The sequence below is a fragment of the Apteryx mantelli genome, chromosome 3, assembly GCF_036417845.1.
Source record: "Apteryx mantelli isolate bAptMan1 chromosome 3, bAptMan1.hap1, whole genome shotgun sequence".
In the NCBI taxonomy this organism is placed as follows: Eukaryota; Metazoa; Chordata; class Aves; order Apterygiformes; family Apterygidae; genus Apteryx; species Apteryx mantelli.
In genome coordinates, this window is record NC_089980.1 from 46,964,726 (window position 1) to 46,978,752 (window position 14,027).

Here is a 14,027-nt window from a genome sequence, read left to right on the forward strand (position 1 = left end):
CCCATTGGGCGGTGATCGCCCTCGCCCCGCCCCGGCTGCCCGCTCGCGCCTCCTCATTGGCTCCCACCAAGGCTGGCCCCGCCCTCTCCTCCTCTTCCCCCCCTCCTCTCCCCCCCCCCCCCCCCACAGCCCCAGATCCCGGGGCTGGGGAGAGACGCAGCAGAAGCAAGGAGCAGCTTGGGCCCCACAGCGGCGGCCGCCGCCGCCTCCCCCTGCCCCTCCCCCGCCTGGGACTCCAAGCACGGAGCGGAGCGAGACGGGTGCGCCAGACCCCGGGGACGGGCCGGCCGCCGCGCCACAGGCGGCCGGGGGGGGATCCCTGCCTCCGGGGGATACTGGCGGTGGAGCGAGCAGCCGCAGCAGGGCGGCGACGGGGGAGCCGCGAAAGGGGGCCTCGCGTCCCCGGCCACGGCAGCGAGAGCCTCCGCCTCCCCCCAGAGGGGCACGGGGATCCGGGACGGGGAGAGGCTCGGCGCCCTCCCGGCCCTTCGCCACTCAGCTCTCCTCCCCGTCCCGTCCCCGCACCCAGGCCCTCGCTCCCGCCGGATCGCGGCGGGGGTGACCCGCGGCTGCGGAGCCCTGGCTGCGCCCGCTCCTGGCGCGCGGCGGGACGGGGCCCCGCGCTGCCGCCCGTAACGGCCTCTCTAACGGCTGGCGGCGGAGCACTGTCCCGGGCGCCGCGGCGGGAGTTCTCCCTGCCGCTCGTAAACAAGCTGCCGCGCCGCCGCCGTCCGCCGGCGGGGCTCGCCTGCGAGCCGCGGCACCTCCGCACGCGCCCCGGGCCCCTCGGCGGTCTTCGCGGGCGCGCAAGCACTGAGGCTGCGCTCTGCGTTACCAGCCCGTCTCCGCGGCCAGCGGCCGCCCTTCTCTGGCCGGAGGCAGCGGAGCGCCCGGCACAGGCAGCCGTTACGCCGCGAGAGCGCGCGTGCGGCCGCAGCCCCGCGGCGCGCGGGGAAGGCAGCGAGCGGCCGAGGGGGGAGCGGCGGCTGCGGCAGCGCCGCGCCGCGTCGCGCCCCGCTTTCCCCGGCGGCGCGTGGCGTCCGGGAGCGGTGTGCGCCAGCCTGGCACGAGTGAGCGGCCGGAGGGGAATAAAATGAGTGATGTTGCTCACGGGCGCATCACTGAGTCGTCTCCTTGCTGACTAAAGGCGGCAACGTCCTGGCGGAGGAGACCGCAGAGAACCAAGGGGTCGTTGTCTTTACAAAAGGGCCCTCTCCCAAAACAAAACAGAAGGATCATCTGGTTATAAATCAGTGCATCCCTAGGGCGCTAAAAAGGCTGTGGGAGTAACTTATTCCACTATCAGAAATGATTAAAGTTGTGGAGATTGAGAGAATGAAGTAGTTTACTCAGCAGGTGGGATTATGTCAGCGGCACAATGCTGAGCCTGGAAAGTCTTTGGTTGCGCATATTGGTGCTAATCATGTGCGAAATTTTAGGAGAGAGGGTCTGGAAACTGCATATAGCTTATTAAGGACAGTGCCAAGGTATGGCTTCCACAGTTTTCCACTTCCAAATACTCATCCACCTGAACAGGAAGAATCAGTTCTCATGTCAACTGAAGATCCACTGTATGTGGGCAAAACTGGTGACTGGCAAGGTGAAAGACAAGTTGCCAACAGTAACAAAAGCAACTGTAACAATGCTTCAGGTCAGGAATGGTGTATCTTTTTTGGTGTATTTTAAAAAGTGCTGTAATTCATTGTCATTCATTCCAGCCTAAATGTCTACTGGTAGCAAAGGCTTCCTATTACTGGTGTAGGCCCACTACTCATGGAAACAGTGCAGTTGTTAATATAATGCTGAAAAGTAAAGCGCTTTCCATATTTTACTCCTATATTAGAAATTATAATGTTTTAAACACATCACAACAGCTAACTACATTCTGATAAATTCAGGATTTAAAATATTTTTAAAATACTATTTTTCATTGGCTACAAATGTTTTAATTAGCCACAGATAGTTTGCAAGGCATTTGTTTTGGCCTGTTTTTTTTGGGGGGGGGGTAAAAAATCATTATTCTGGTAAAACACTATGAATACAGCATACTAGAATGGATTAGGACTAGTTAACTGACATATCTCAAAAAATAATGGACAATCAGAAGTAGTCATCTACTGCACATCAGTATTAGACCTGACAGTGTTCTGTATTTTCATACATATTTGGAAAATAAATGATAAGCTGATCAGGCATTGTGTTTTGGTATAAACAAAACCAATTCATACACTTGAGAACAAACAAAAACATTGTTCATCCCAGTATTCTGGAAGATAGTAAGAAAATAATTTCAGGTCATATTAGACAAGCATTCAAGCTATTAATGTTACAGCAAACTAACGGTACCCCTGGGTATACCAACACACCGAACTGATGAGAAGTTTTGTTATGATCTGTTTCCTCAGAAATGTCAGTTCCTTCAGCCTAAATCCGATGGCGTCAGTTTCCCAAAGCACCTGCAGGGGTCAGAGTACTTTTGATTCACCAGAAGTTTCCACCAAAAAACCCACCCTGACTTGGATGAGAGCAGTTTGTAAAAATGTACAGTTTCCTATGAACTGGAAACACTGCCTTTTGGTCATGTGTTTCACTGACAAGGTGTTTGAAGGGGATTTTACCTTCTACGTATAGGATTGCTGAGATTGTTTCTAGAATAAGGCATACAGTTCCTGTGGCTTTATTTTTAAAACAATATTCACAAATACAAAAGAATCAGAAAGGAATCAGAAAAATGATTTCAGTGCTAGAGAAGATGCTGCACGGTACAGTGCATAATGCGAGACTTGGATTCAATAAGTTTATCAAAAGATGAAAAGTGATCTGATTACAGTATATTAATGTGGAAAAATGAATTGGTCTGTGAAAAATACTTAGGCATTTTTCCAGGATTTATGAACATAGCCAGCATGGAAATCCCAGATACATTGGATTGCATGCACAGTAGGTTCAACATTTCCCAGACATGCCAGACCTACCAGTCATGTACTTTACGGATGTGCAGTATACTCAATGCACAAAGAATTCATTGGACCTACTGTGTCTGTTTGCATGTGTGGGAACAAAGAAGTATTAGAAGCGGTACAAAAACAGATGAAGAGGAAAGCTATGGACAGCTTAGATAAGAATGTTGTAAGGCCCTGAGAAAAAGAGAGCAAACTTTTGAGCTGAGTGCCAAATGAAAGAGGCTTGAGCTCTGAGGATTATTTCCCTGCTTCATAGATTGTTTGCCCAATAATAGCTTCATGTAAGGGAGCAAAACACAGAAACATTTATGGAACAAGGACCAGAATTTAGGGTTCTTGTCTCCTCATGCCTTGGCCTTTAAGTACAAGTCATGCGCTTCTCATGCCTGTGCTTGTCCTTCCCTTTCTGGCCCAATGAATCTAACTACTTTGTTGCACAGCGGCACAAGATTCAACAGGAAAGGTAGAAAATGCTTTTGCTCCAAACCTGGAAGAGTCCATACGGATGATGAGGCATTCCTTGGAAATCAGCAAATCTGATACTTGATGACTTTACAAGGAAAGCAAATTTCCCTGTAATGATCCTTCAGAGCTTCTTGCTGCATCTTAATTTACTAAGGGGTCTGCTGACCCAAATAGCTTAGGAGTAGACTCAGCTACTGAAGTGAAATCCAACTCTTAATTTCCCCTAGAAATAGGCTAGTAAATACTGATAAGTACAACTGTGGGAGGAAGAAAAGCTTTCTGATAAACAGGCTGTTGCAGCTGAAATTTCCTGGGCTTGTTTTTCTGTAATGTTAGTGGTGTATTGAAGCCACATCCAGGCCAGATGAAGTTGCAGTAGTAATGGGAGTGGAGCTGTCACCAAGCTTTCTTGGTCATCATGTAATATGGGGCTTTTGCAAAACCAGGCAGTGCTAATAAGAAGCTTGCTACCCCCTTCACTAACTCCTCTCTTTAGTCCTCTACTCACTCTCCTTGCTACTGGTAAGTCTCCCCATGTGAAAAATAGGTGTTCAGAATAAATCTTCTGATATTTTGGTATGTCCCATATTCACAGTAATGACAACTGAAATACAGGTTTCATTTTATGACATAGGCTCAGTGAAGATAATATTTATAGTACTGAAAATAAGATTTTTTTTTTCTAACTATAAGTAAAATATCAAAATGTCTTCATTTTAATTAAAAAGTTTTTTTCTACTGCACTGATATATACTGGTAACTCCTTATGTATCTCTAAATTTTGGGAACATTAGTGACTACCACCAAAGTTGTCCCCTGTTCTACACAGACTTTTTGTTCCCTTACTGTGCCTCATTGTATTTTTGTTGCACATTAAATTTCTTTTTTACTCTTTAGTTGGTTAAGATGGTTTGTGTCTCCTTTTTAGCAGTCTCTTGACATAAACTCTTCTGCAAACAGCTTATACACAAGCAATCTCTACTCCCAGAAAAAAGGATGAAGATGAAACCTGCCACTATTACAAGCAGTGCCGAATCAGTCTAAAATACAAGAGAGTAATTTCTGTTTTTTTCACAGAGATATCATAGGCTCATTACATTAGTAGCTACAAGGTGTTTCAAAACTCTTAAATGGAAAATGGTGTCAAATTGGGAAAACGGATATAAGAATTCATTCTAATAACAAAAAACCTGTTAAAGAATTGTTTTGAACCAGTTCAGTTCATAATAAAAAAATCCCATCAGATAGTCTCTATTTGTTTTTCAGTCCTCTAAACCTTTCCTCTCTATTGAATCCCTAGCTTGGGACAGCTCACTATTTGAATATTTAAGTCCAGAATAACTGACAGAGAATTAAAATTATTTGCGACTTTTTCCTCATACATCTCAGATTGCTCATATGGAACATAGAGTAAAAGGGTCTACTTTTTTAATGGACTCAAAGCAACTGCATATGCAATTTAAAAATGCAATTGCATGACTAAATTACTTTTACATGCTCTTTCACAAATTTAGAAATCAGTTTGTAAACTATAAATGAATAGGACTGGCCACTTACAGATGCAGTTATTCATATCATACCTAAATCACTGAAATCACTGTTCATTCAAGCTAAGAGTTCTTTCACATCTAACCATTTTAGAATATATATCTTAAAAGTTATAAGGTTAAAGAACTAGAGAGTCAATATCTATTTAAGGCTATCCATCAGGAGCCTAATAACTGCTATGTCTAGAAATGCAATTTTGTATTTTAAATTGATCATCCTGAAGGTCATGTTGGTTTTAGCTTTTTTAGCATGAAGGAAATCTTTTTTACAAATAAGCACAGTTAACAAAGAAAGATAATTTGCTGTCAGTTTACAAAAGAAAAGTAGAAATATTTTAAATTGGCATATCAGTCTAGGGAGTATATTCATTTTTATTATGAAAAATCTGGCTACTAGAAAGGTAGGTGGATTAGATCAGCAGCTACATCTTTTTTCATAGTGTTGCATACTGGTAAGATTTTAAATGTTAAAATATAAAAGTGAAAATATTGAGTTTATTTCACTTCAATCTATTGTGTATCAATAACTACAGTATAAAATAAATAAAATTAGGGAGGATGAGGGGTATGCTGGAATGTGATCTAAAATCTATCATAGCTCATTCCCTAGCTTAATATGTCCAAGTGAAGTTATCTGCATGGGACTCTAGACAATGCACTTCTTTTCCTTAAACATAGTTGTGAGCTCTGAAGGAAAAGTGTGAGGCCCTAAAGTTAGTAGGACTAGTCTTGTGGCTAGCTGCTTATTAGGGTAAGTCAGGCCCCAGTTGTAATACTCTTTATTTCTGTTCAAATTCATCAAAACTTGATTGAGCTTCAATAACCAATTCAAATATGGGTAAAATGGCTTGCCTTCTAACTTGTAGCTGAATCAAGTGAAAAAGGATGGATGTCTGATTATGAGTGAATTACAACCTTATTCACAGTCAAAAGTCCACTATATAAATTGATTTTTTTCAGAAATATTTTTTAAAGTTTTTTACAAACAACAGAATTAATGAAAATAAAGATATTTTCTTTCTTGTTTTCTAAGAGGATAATACCTATAAAACATATACCTTCTGAGTCAGAGAAGTTTTCCTGCATCAGGCACATTCATATCTGTGGGCTTAGTAAGCTCTTGATTATCAAAATTAACCTGAAAAATGAAGAAAACTCAACCCCCAAACCCACAGGTAGTACAAAGTGAATGTAAACTGGTCTTTGAGAACACACAATGAGAATCTAGTGGAGAAAAAAGTAAGTTGGTGATACTGTTGACTGTAGAGGGTGGGGAATCTCTGAACTAGCACTAACCCCGCGGGTATGTCTATGTAGCAAAATCTCATGCAAACACAACTATTCTGCCTGCAGAACTGAGCTGGCTCATGCAGAGCCCATTCAGGTGTCTCTGGATTTACAGCATGGTTAATCCATAACCCAGACAATCCATTAGCAGTTAATTGAGAGGTAACTATAGCTGATCCTGCTTTATGACAAGGGGACTATATAACCCCTACGAATTTCGTGACACTATTTTCTTTAAATTTTTTGAGGCAGCATTTAATACGTTGGCTGTATTCTGACTGTCAGAATGCGCAGAAGCCAGGGGTTCCTAAGGCAATCTCAACATGGACCTTTACTCTTTTAACAAATTAAAGCTATTTTTGATGTCTTTATTAAAGCTGGATAGAGCTTTCATTCTAAGAAATCACATCATATTTTCAGTGTTTTTCCTAACACTTTCTAGATTTAAATGTTGATAAATGTAACTGGCCATAAAAACAGCTATCCCTACTGGCTTGCTCCCATTCATGTCTTTTATCACCTTCTTGATTTCTTCAGATGATGTGGTTTAGCAAAAATGTTTAGGACAAAGTCAAAGCCTGTTCTGATTACTACAGTTTCATCTATACCTAATTTAAGAAGTTTGGCTTCTGATATCTACCAAGTATATCAGGGAAATCAGATTTTGCTAGTCTGTCAATCATAGGAAGCTAGTGTTGCTTATGAGAGTAAAGCAGAGACATTTTCTCTGCACAAAGTAGCACAATAATTCTATAAATTATTTGGGCTTTATTTCTCTGGATAGATATTAAGTAGCCAATCTAACTGTTTAAAGATCTGTTTCTTAACAGGTTGGTTAGAACTCTGCACAGCTTGGATACCATTTGCAAAGTCTGTATGCCTGAAGTCATATTGTGATGTGGTTACAGTGCGAGAAAAAGATTAGTACAGATCAGCTTTCATGTTAATTGTTTGGCCTGTGTTAGTTTTTATAATGTCTTAGGGTAAAAAACAGATCACTATATTTTCACATTAACTAGGCCTTACTCTATCCCTGCTTGTTTTCTCTTAATATTTTTTTATTTGGTGTTGTGATATTAGTTGGCCTCCCATGACTGATTTCAGTATATTAGCAGGAATTATTTGCTAACTTTAAGACTGTCATTATCCTTTAAATAATTAGAATATGGTGACTCATCTTGTAAATTGCTAAGTAGACTGAGAGATTTTGCAAGTCTAGAGTACATGTAGGCTTCAACAAATGTTAATGTATTTAGTCTATATCAGAAGATACTCAACATTATGCAAGATCTTATTCATTTTCTTTCAGTTTGCAGGAAGACATGTTCAGGAGATTTCCTGGTCCAGCTCAACTGAAGGAAGACAATGAAAGTTAGTGGATGCCCGGTGTTTTGTACAGTATTTATCTATTTAAGCGTGAACTTGTAATCTTAAGTTTAGGGGCTCAGGTGTGGTTAAGGACACAAACCAGAAGGCTTGCTTGTAACACAGGCAGCAATGGAGTTAGAGTGAGAGTTGCCTCAAAAACATTTCTGTCTCGCAAGCATAACATTTCATATAGAGTTGAGAAAATGATAATGCAAGGAAACTGTGGTAAATCTGGAGCAATAGGGAACTCTCAGCAATAAGAAAGATGGGAAAGAGACTGGCTTGATTAATATGTACTGTTAGAGAGAAGCTGGATGGGAAAGTTTTCTCCCCCCAGGGGAAAGAAGGAATGGAGGCAGTTATGTGAAATGGCATCTTGTTATTGGTAAGAAGTTGTAAGATATTAGCAGTTTCTTTAGGCATTTTAAATTCTCTTACTTCCTAGCAATAAAAACACAGGACATCAGGACATCATCAGTGTTATTCTCTCAGTCCTTCCTTCTTAATATACAGGGAATTAATGTCAACAGCCTACTAAGTCATTCCCTTTAATGGAGACAGATTCTCCTCTCTTAAAATCTTCAGGTCACCATTGCTTTTGAGCTGAAGCAGATCCCCCATTCTAGGAAATCCTTCTTTATCTACAGGATTATGTAAAAGCAGAAATTCCTCTCTTCTCCCCCAACTAGTTGGCCTATTCCCCACAGCAGATTACAGCCTTTTATAACCTAGTCCCCAAGTTAACTAGGCTCCAGGTTGACTAGGTAGATTTTTACATGTTTTTACTGATGATAGTGAGTTTATTCATCAGAGATACTTTCTAAGGATTACTATAATTACTGTGTTCTCTTGAGTGCTTTGGTTGACCTTTTTTTGCCTTTTTACATTTTTATTATAAAGAATTCATTTTTTCCTTTAGAAAAGAAGATACATTGAGTTTAGGTGACAAATTTAAAAAAAAAGGATCAACTCTCACAAGGCATCCTTTGAGTCCTACCAGAAACACTGCAGTGGGGCACCTATTATTTATTGCAGTGAAGCTGTTAGAGTTTTCTTATTTAGTAATAAAGGGAAAGATCTGCTGTTATGCTTTGTCTGCTTACCTCTTCGCAGCCATGCAGACTAGTAGTGAAATCTTTTTTTTATTGGCCAGTTAAGCTGGTTCTACAGGCGATTTTTATTGCTAGATTTGCAAACAGCAGCCAGATCACAGCAGTTAATATAATACAAGATATGTACAGCCTTTTCACAACTGTCTCAGCAAGAATCCATCATGGGAAAGCGTAGCACCTTCTCCATCTTGACCTGAGTATTATAAATGTTTTTCTCAGCATCCAGCTAGATCTCTTGATCAGAGTGAGACTAGAGTGCTGCTTCAGTCCTGTTTACATCCTACTCTGTTTAGTGCTTTTTAGAGGGGTACAACCATCACTACCATTCATATTTCCCCACAAATACTGTCTCAAGAACTTGAACAGGTGAGCAGGAAGAGGACAATTCACAGTTCCTCTCATATATTTGGAAGAGACTCGGACCAAGAGAAAGTAGAAGGTAATTAAAGTCCTCTTCTGTAATTCTTAAAGTTCAGGTGGTCTTCATTCTTCAGCTTTTGTGGGATGAATGCATATGCAGAACATACACGTTGTTTGAGAGACAAATAAATGAAGAATTTCTTTTGGGGCTCTTACCATGGTTTATGGGTAATCAGCTTTTATGTATATTCTTGCAGTGTCAACTAAGCAATCATTACAAAATCCGCAGCAGTGTTTGGACCTCTTATCTTTCAGATACTAATTTTAAATCCCTCTCCCACCTGTGATAGAGATGGTTAGGGCATTATTTTGCTCATTGTAGGGAAGATATCGTGAAAGACTTTGATTTGGTATAAAAATTCCTACTGAGTTATGCATCTATTTAATAGTTATCATTAACAAACAGATCGGGAGACCTTTCTAAAGTCTTAGTCTCTATCTAAATAGCAGGAGATAGCATTCAGTAGCTCTTCTGCATTGGTTTTTGGCCTTGTCATAAAAGGGAACAAACTGCATAGGAATTTTTGATAGCAGTTGAAAGTAGTGAAAGCTGGTATTTTTCCTCTTAGAGTAGGAAATTGTCTCTCCAAGTTTCTAGGGTATTAGGAAAGTCTTTTTTGTTTTGTTTTGTTTTTCTTTGTAATAATGGATAAGCCAGGGCAGATTTGTCACTGATATCTCTGCATTCAGTCTGGCTGAGAAAAGAAAAATATAACAAAGAAAAAATGTGTTGGTGCAGGAGAGGGCTCAAATTAATTTAGAATTTTTATTTTCTTTTTTACAAAATAGGCAAAGAAAGTGAAAATTATCAAAAGGAATACTCCTTGGACATCTGTTATTCTCTCTGTATCAATTAATTTTTCCTCACATCACCATGAATCATTCAAATAGATATTTTATTTTATATTCTATGCTTTGTCTTTTTGCTATTTCAATGCAATTTTTAATAAGTGAGATTTAAAGCTTAGGTTTAAGAGTGACAAAAGGGTATTGGTTTAACTATGGCTGTCTGATGAACATAATAGAAAAATTCATATTCAGCTTGCTCATAAATATCACTAAAGTTAGCTTTTCATTACAAAAGCTTTATGCACATAAATGGAGGACTGAATGCATACTGAAGCTAATAGAAATACTCTAATTAATTTCATCAAGTTCTATCAAATAATTACCTATGTGAAATACAATATCTTTAATCAATTATGAATCTGATTTCTCCTTTTTTCTGAACTTTAACACAATATAAACTTTACTATTTGTAGTCACAGAGCTAATATGTAAGGCTGTAGTGCTCATTTTCATTCTGTATCTAATTGGTCTTGGAATTTTTGTATGCATATATATGAATTATTTAACCAGACTGTAACCATGACAGTATTGATAGCATATGTAGAATAAATAGGACATAAGGCTGTTTACCCAGGAAGAGTCAACATTATGAATATTATCAGGGTATTTGCAATTCTCAGATCTGGACTAAATTGTAGATATTAACATTGTTTCTTATATTAAGAGCCATTAGACCTGAACTTTGTTAACGGTAGATAGTTTGGCTCAGAAATCTCTCTGTCTTCAGAGAGAGCTGAAGAGGTTCTATAGGATCCTTCTTTCTCCTATCTGTATCTTATATATGTTTGGTTATCCTATCTATTGGATCTCTTAGGTGGGAGCCCAGGAGAGAAGAATTATGTTTGGAGTTACTATTATACTGTACGGCCATAGGGATATTGCTTCATCTTTGCTTTTGTTTTCATTTGTTTATCTATTGTCTGTCTTAGATAACTGGAATATCCTCCACCACCTGTATATTTAGTGTATGGCAGGTTGGTCTTAAATAAATAGTTGATAGGAATAGTTCAGTGATTTTTGTTGCCATACATTAGGAAGGGAGGATAATAGAAAGGGTAATATAAAGATCTTCTGTTTGCTCACATTTCAATACAAGTTTATGGTGATTTAAGAGAACTAAAAAGAGGTTAATTTTTTCTTTGTTCTTTTCCTGTTATACATTTTTCTATCAATATTCTCATCCACATAACTGTCATGTCTTGTATAAAAGGTTAAACTTGACAGTTATCCTTTAAATTATATTCCTTTAAGCTCTAAAATGTGTCTCTCTATTTAATCCTTCTGCTAGGGAGAATATTCATTAGGGAATTGGGTTGACTTGATTCTTTCCTTCAGATTCTTCTTAGGCTTTGTATTTAAGCCCCCAGAGAAAATTTATCACTCAGAGCAGCCAGGACTGAATTTTCACTACCTGGGACCTCAGTGTGAAGCACTTCGTATTTGATATGGAAATATTTGATTACATTGCAACCATACTATCCAAAATTATTGTTTAGAGTTCAAATCAGAGGGATCAGATGTCTTGTCTTTTGCAAAACTTGCCATTCATTCCAAAATCCTATTTTATCTGTGCCTGTTTTCTGAACCACTTTCCTCTCCTACATTTTATAGTTCAGAGCTTTGACTCTTTTCAGTCAACACAAAGATGCAACAGGGCTATATGATGAGCTTTGTTGCCAAGCTGGGGACAGTGCAGATGACTGTGTACCATCACTTGTGGCATGTATTTCTGGTGAGTCAGATCAGGGCGAAGATGTGACCGTGCACTGGCAATTTCTGTCAGGTGGAGCTGATAAGGTTATTGATAACCTTTACTGCTGGATAAAACCTAAAGGAGTCCAGAGATTGTCAATATTATGCTGGGGGAGGGGGCACAGAGAAAGGATTCTCTGACAATCCTAAGACTCCATTTTGATATGTTTTCCTGCTTCTTTCACAGCTACACTGTGTACAAAATGTTATTTTTCCTTTCTCTTTCTTACTATGGTTAAAACAACAACAACAGCAACAAAATCACCAATATTTTAAAAATCTGCATCAAACTGGCCAACGTTAATGTTAGCCAAACTGTTGTTTCCAAATCTGCATATATTTGCATGTCCTCCATCAGGATATAGAAAGGTCAAAACTATATTCTTAAAATACCCCAAATTTCACAGACAGAAAACTCAGCAAATACAAATAAAAAATAACCCTTGACTTAAAATAAGAAAAAGGAGATAATTTCTGTGGGCCGCTAACAAATGTTGAGCTTCAAAAATAGATGGCTATTTTCTGTCACAACTGAATGTTAATTTTTACTCAGTAATGCTTTTAATACAGTTAGAGCCCAGGCTGGGTCTAACTGAATATGAAAGGGAGTGGAGGGGAGGGAGAGGGGTGAGGTGGTCATCACTGCATCACATGAACAAGAAGATATGACAGGGAAATTAGTGCCTTGTAATTTTGTGCCCTTTGGGTGGCATATCTACCGTCACAATTCAAGGTGCCACTGGTCCCTAACTCCATTTGTCAAGCGCTGGGATCTTTTGGGGAAAACACATACAAATCTTTCTTTAATTAGATGAAGCTTCCCTGTGCTCTGAGGGGAACCTTACTGAATAAGGACAAAGTGCGTCTACAACCCGGGGAAGTGCACTTTCAAAAGCAAAGGACGTTTATCCATTTAGAGGAGCTATTTGTAAGTTGCCTTTGCAGCCCTAAGGCACTTCTCACCTGTGTCAATATTCTCCCCACAGCATCCTCAGCCTTCCTTAGCATCATGGCTTGAATCTCCCTCTCCATTTTTTTTTTAATGTGGACAGTTATGAGGAAGATGTGGCAGGCAAGATTAAAAGTTGACAATTTCTACAGATTTCATTGATCTGTAATTATCCATGTTCAGACAGTCCTATGAAATTGAATTTATATACAGCCTGGGAAAAAATGGCAAATATTTCCATATTTTGAATATCTAAGAGAGCTCACTTCTTGATTGAGTTTACTCTGCTATGTTTCATTTAAGTTCCCCCAAAGATTTTGGCAATTATTTCAAGAGCTGGCTCTGTGCATCACCACATCAGCTATGACTGTCCCAGGTACTTTAACTAACAGCCCCAGGATAAATTCTCTAGGGCAGCTGAGTTCCTCCTGCACATTCATATCTTTGGAAATTAATTTCCTTTACAATTTTGACAGATCACAAGTTTTGTTAGCCTCAGAAGGCAAAGAAAAAAAGCATTTATTTAGGTGAACATTTTTTGATTCTGCAGTTTCCATCCTGAGATGGAAATCCAACCCAGACTCTAAATGCAGTCTTTACAAAGTACAAGGATTTTACTGTGCTTTCATAAAACAATGAGTAATCTTAACAGAGAAATTGATGTAACAGACAAAGGACATAGGTAGTAGTAAAGGAAGAAAGTACAATAGCTCAGAACAGAGACTGAAGATGCAGTCTGGTATGTAACGTCCTCTGCCACCAAATGCATAATGGACAAAAACATCAAGAATGAATGTTGCCAGTTGATGAAAGTAGCAGTGAATAGACTAAATCCTCTTTTTACATCAATTTACCCATATCACATCAGTGAAAGATAGTATATTCAGTTTGGAAGAAAACAGAAGTCTTATGGCATTCATTAAAATTTAGTATTAATTAAAATAATTTGTTCAAATGTTGCTTTTGGCATGAAGCACATTTTGTAGTAGATAATATTATTAAATTATCCAGATTCTTGGAAATAAAAGCATTCATGCTCAACAGAAGACATTTTTTAATTTAAGTCTTTCCATTTTACACAATAGCGAGCAGCAATAAATGCAACAATAACATTATTCTAAGATATGAGAGGTATGGCAGCAATGATAATATTGTGCCTCAGTGACCATTTACCTACATCAGCAAATGTCAGCTGGAAATCTAAAGGATACTGAAACAATTTTCATACTCAGAAAAATGCAAATGACAAAGCTCAACATCCTTACCTGTATCCAAGTGTACATTATATGATCACATGGATCCTTGACAAGTCAGA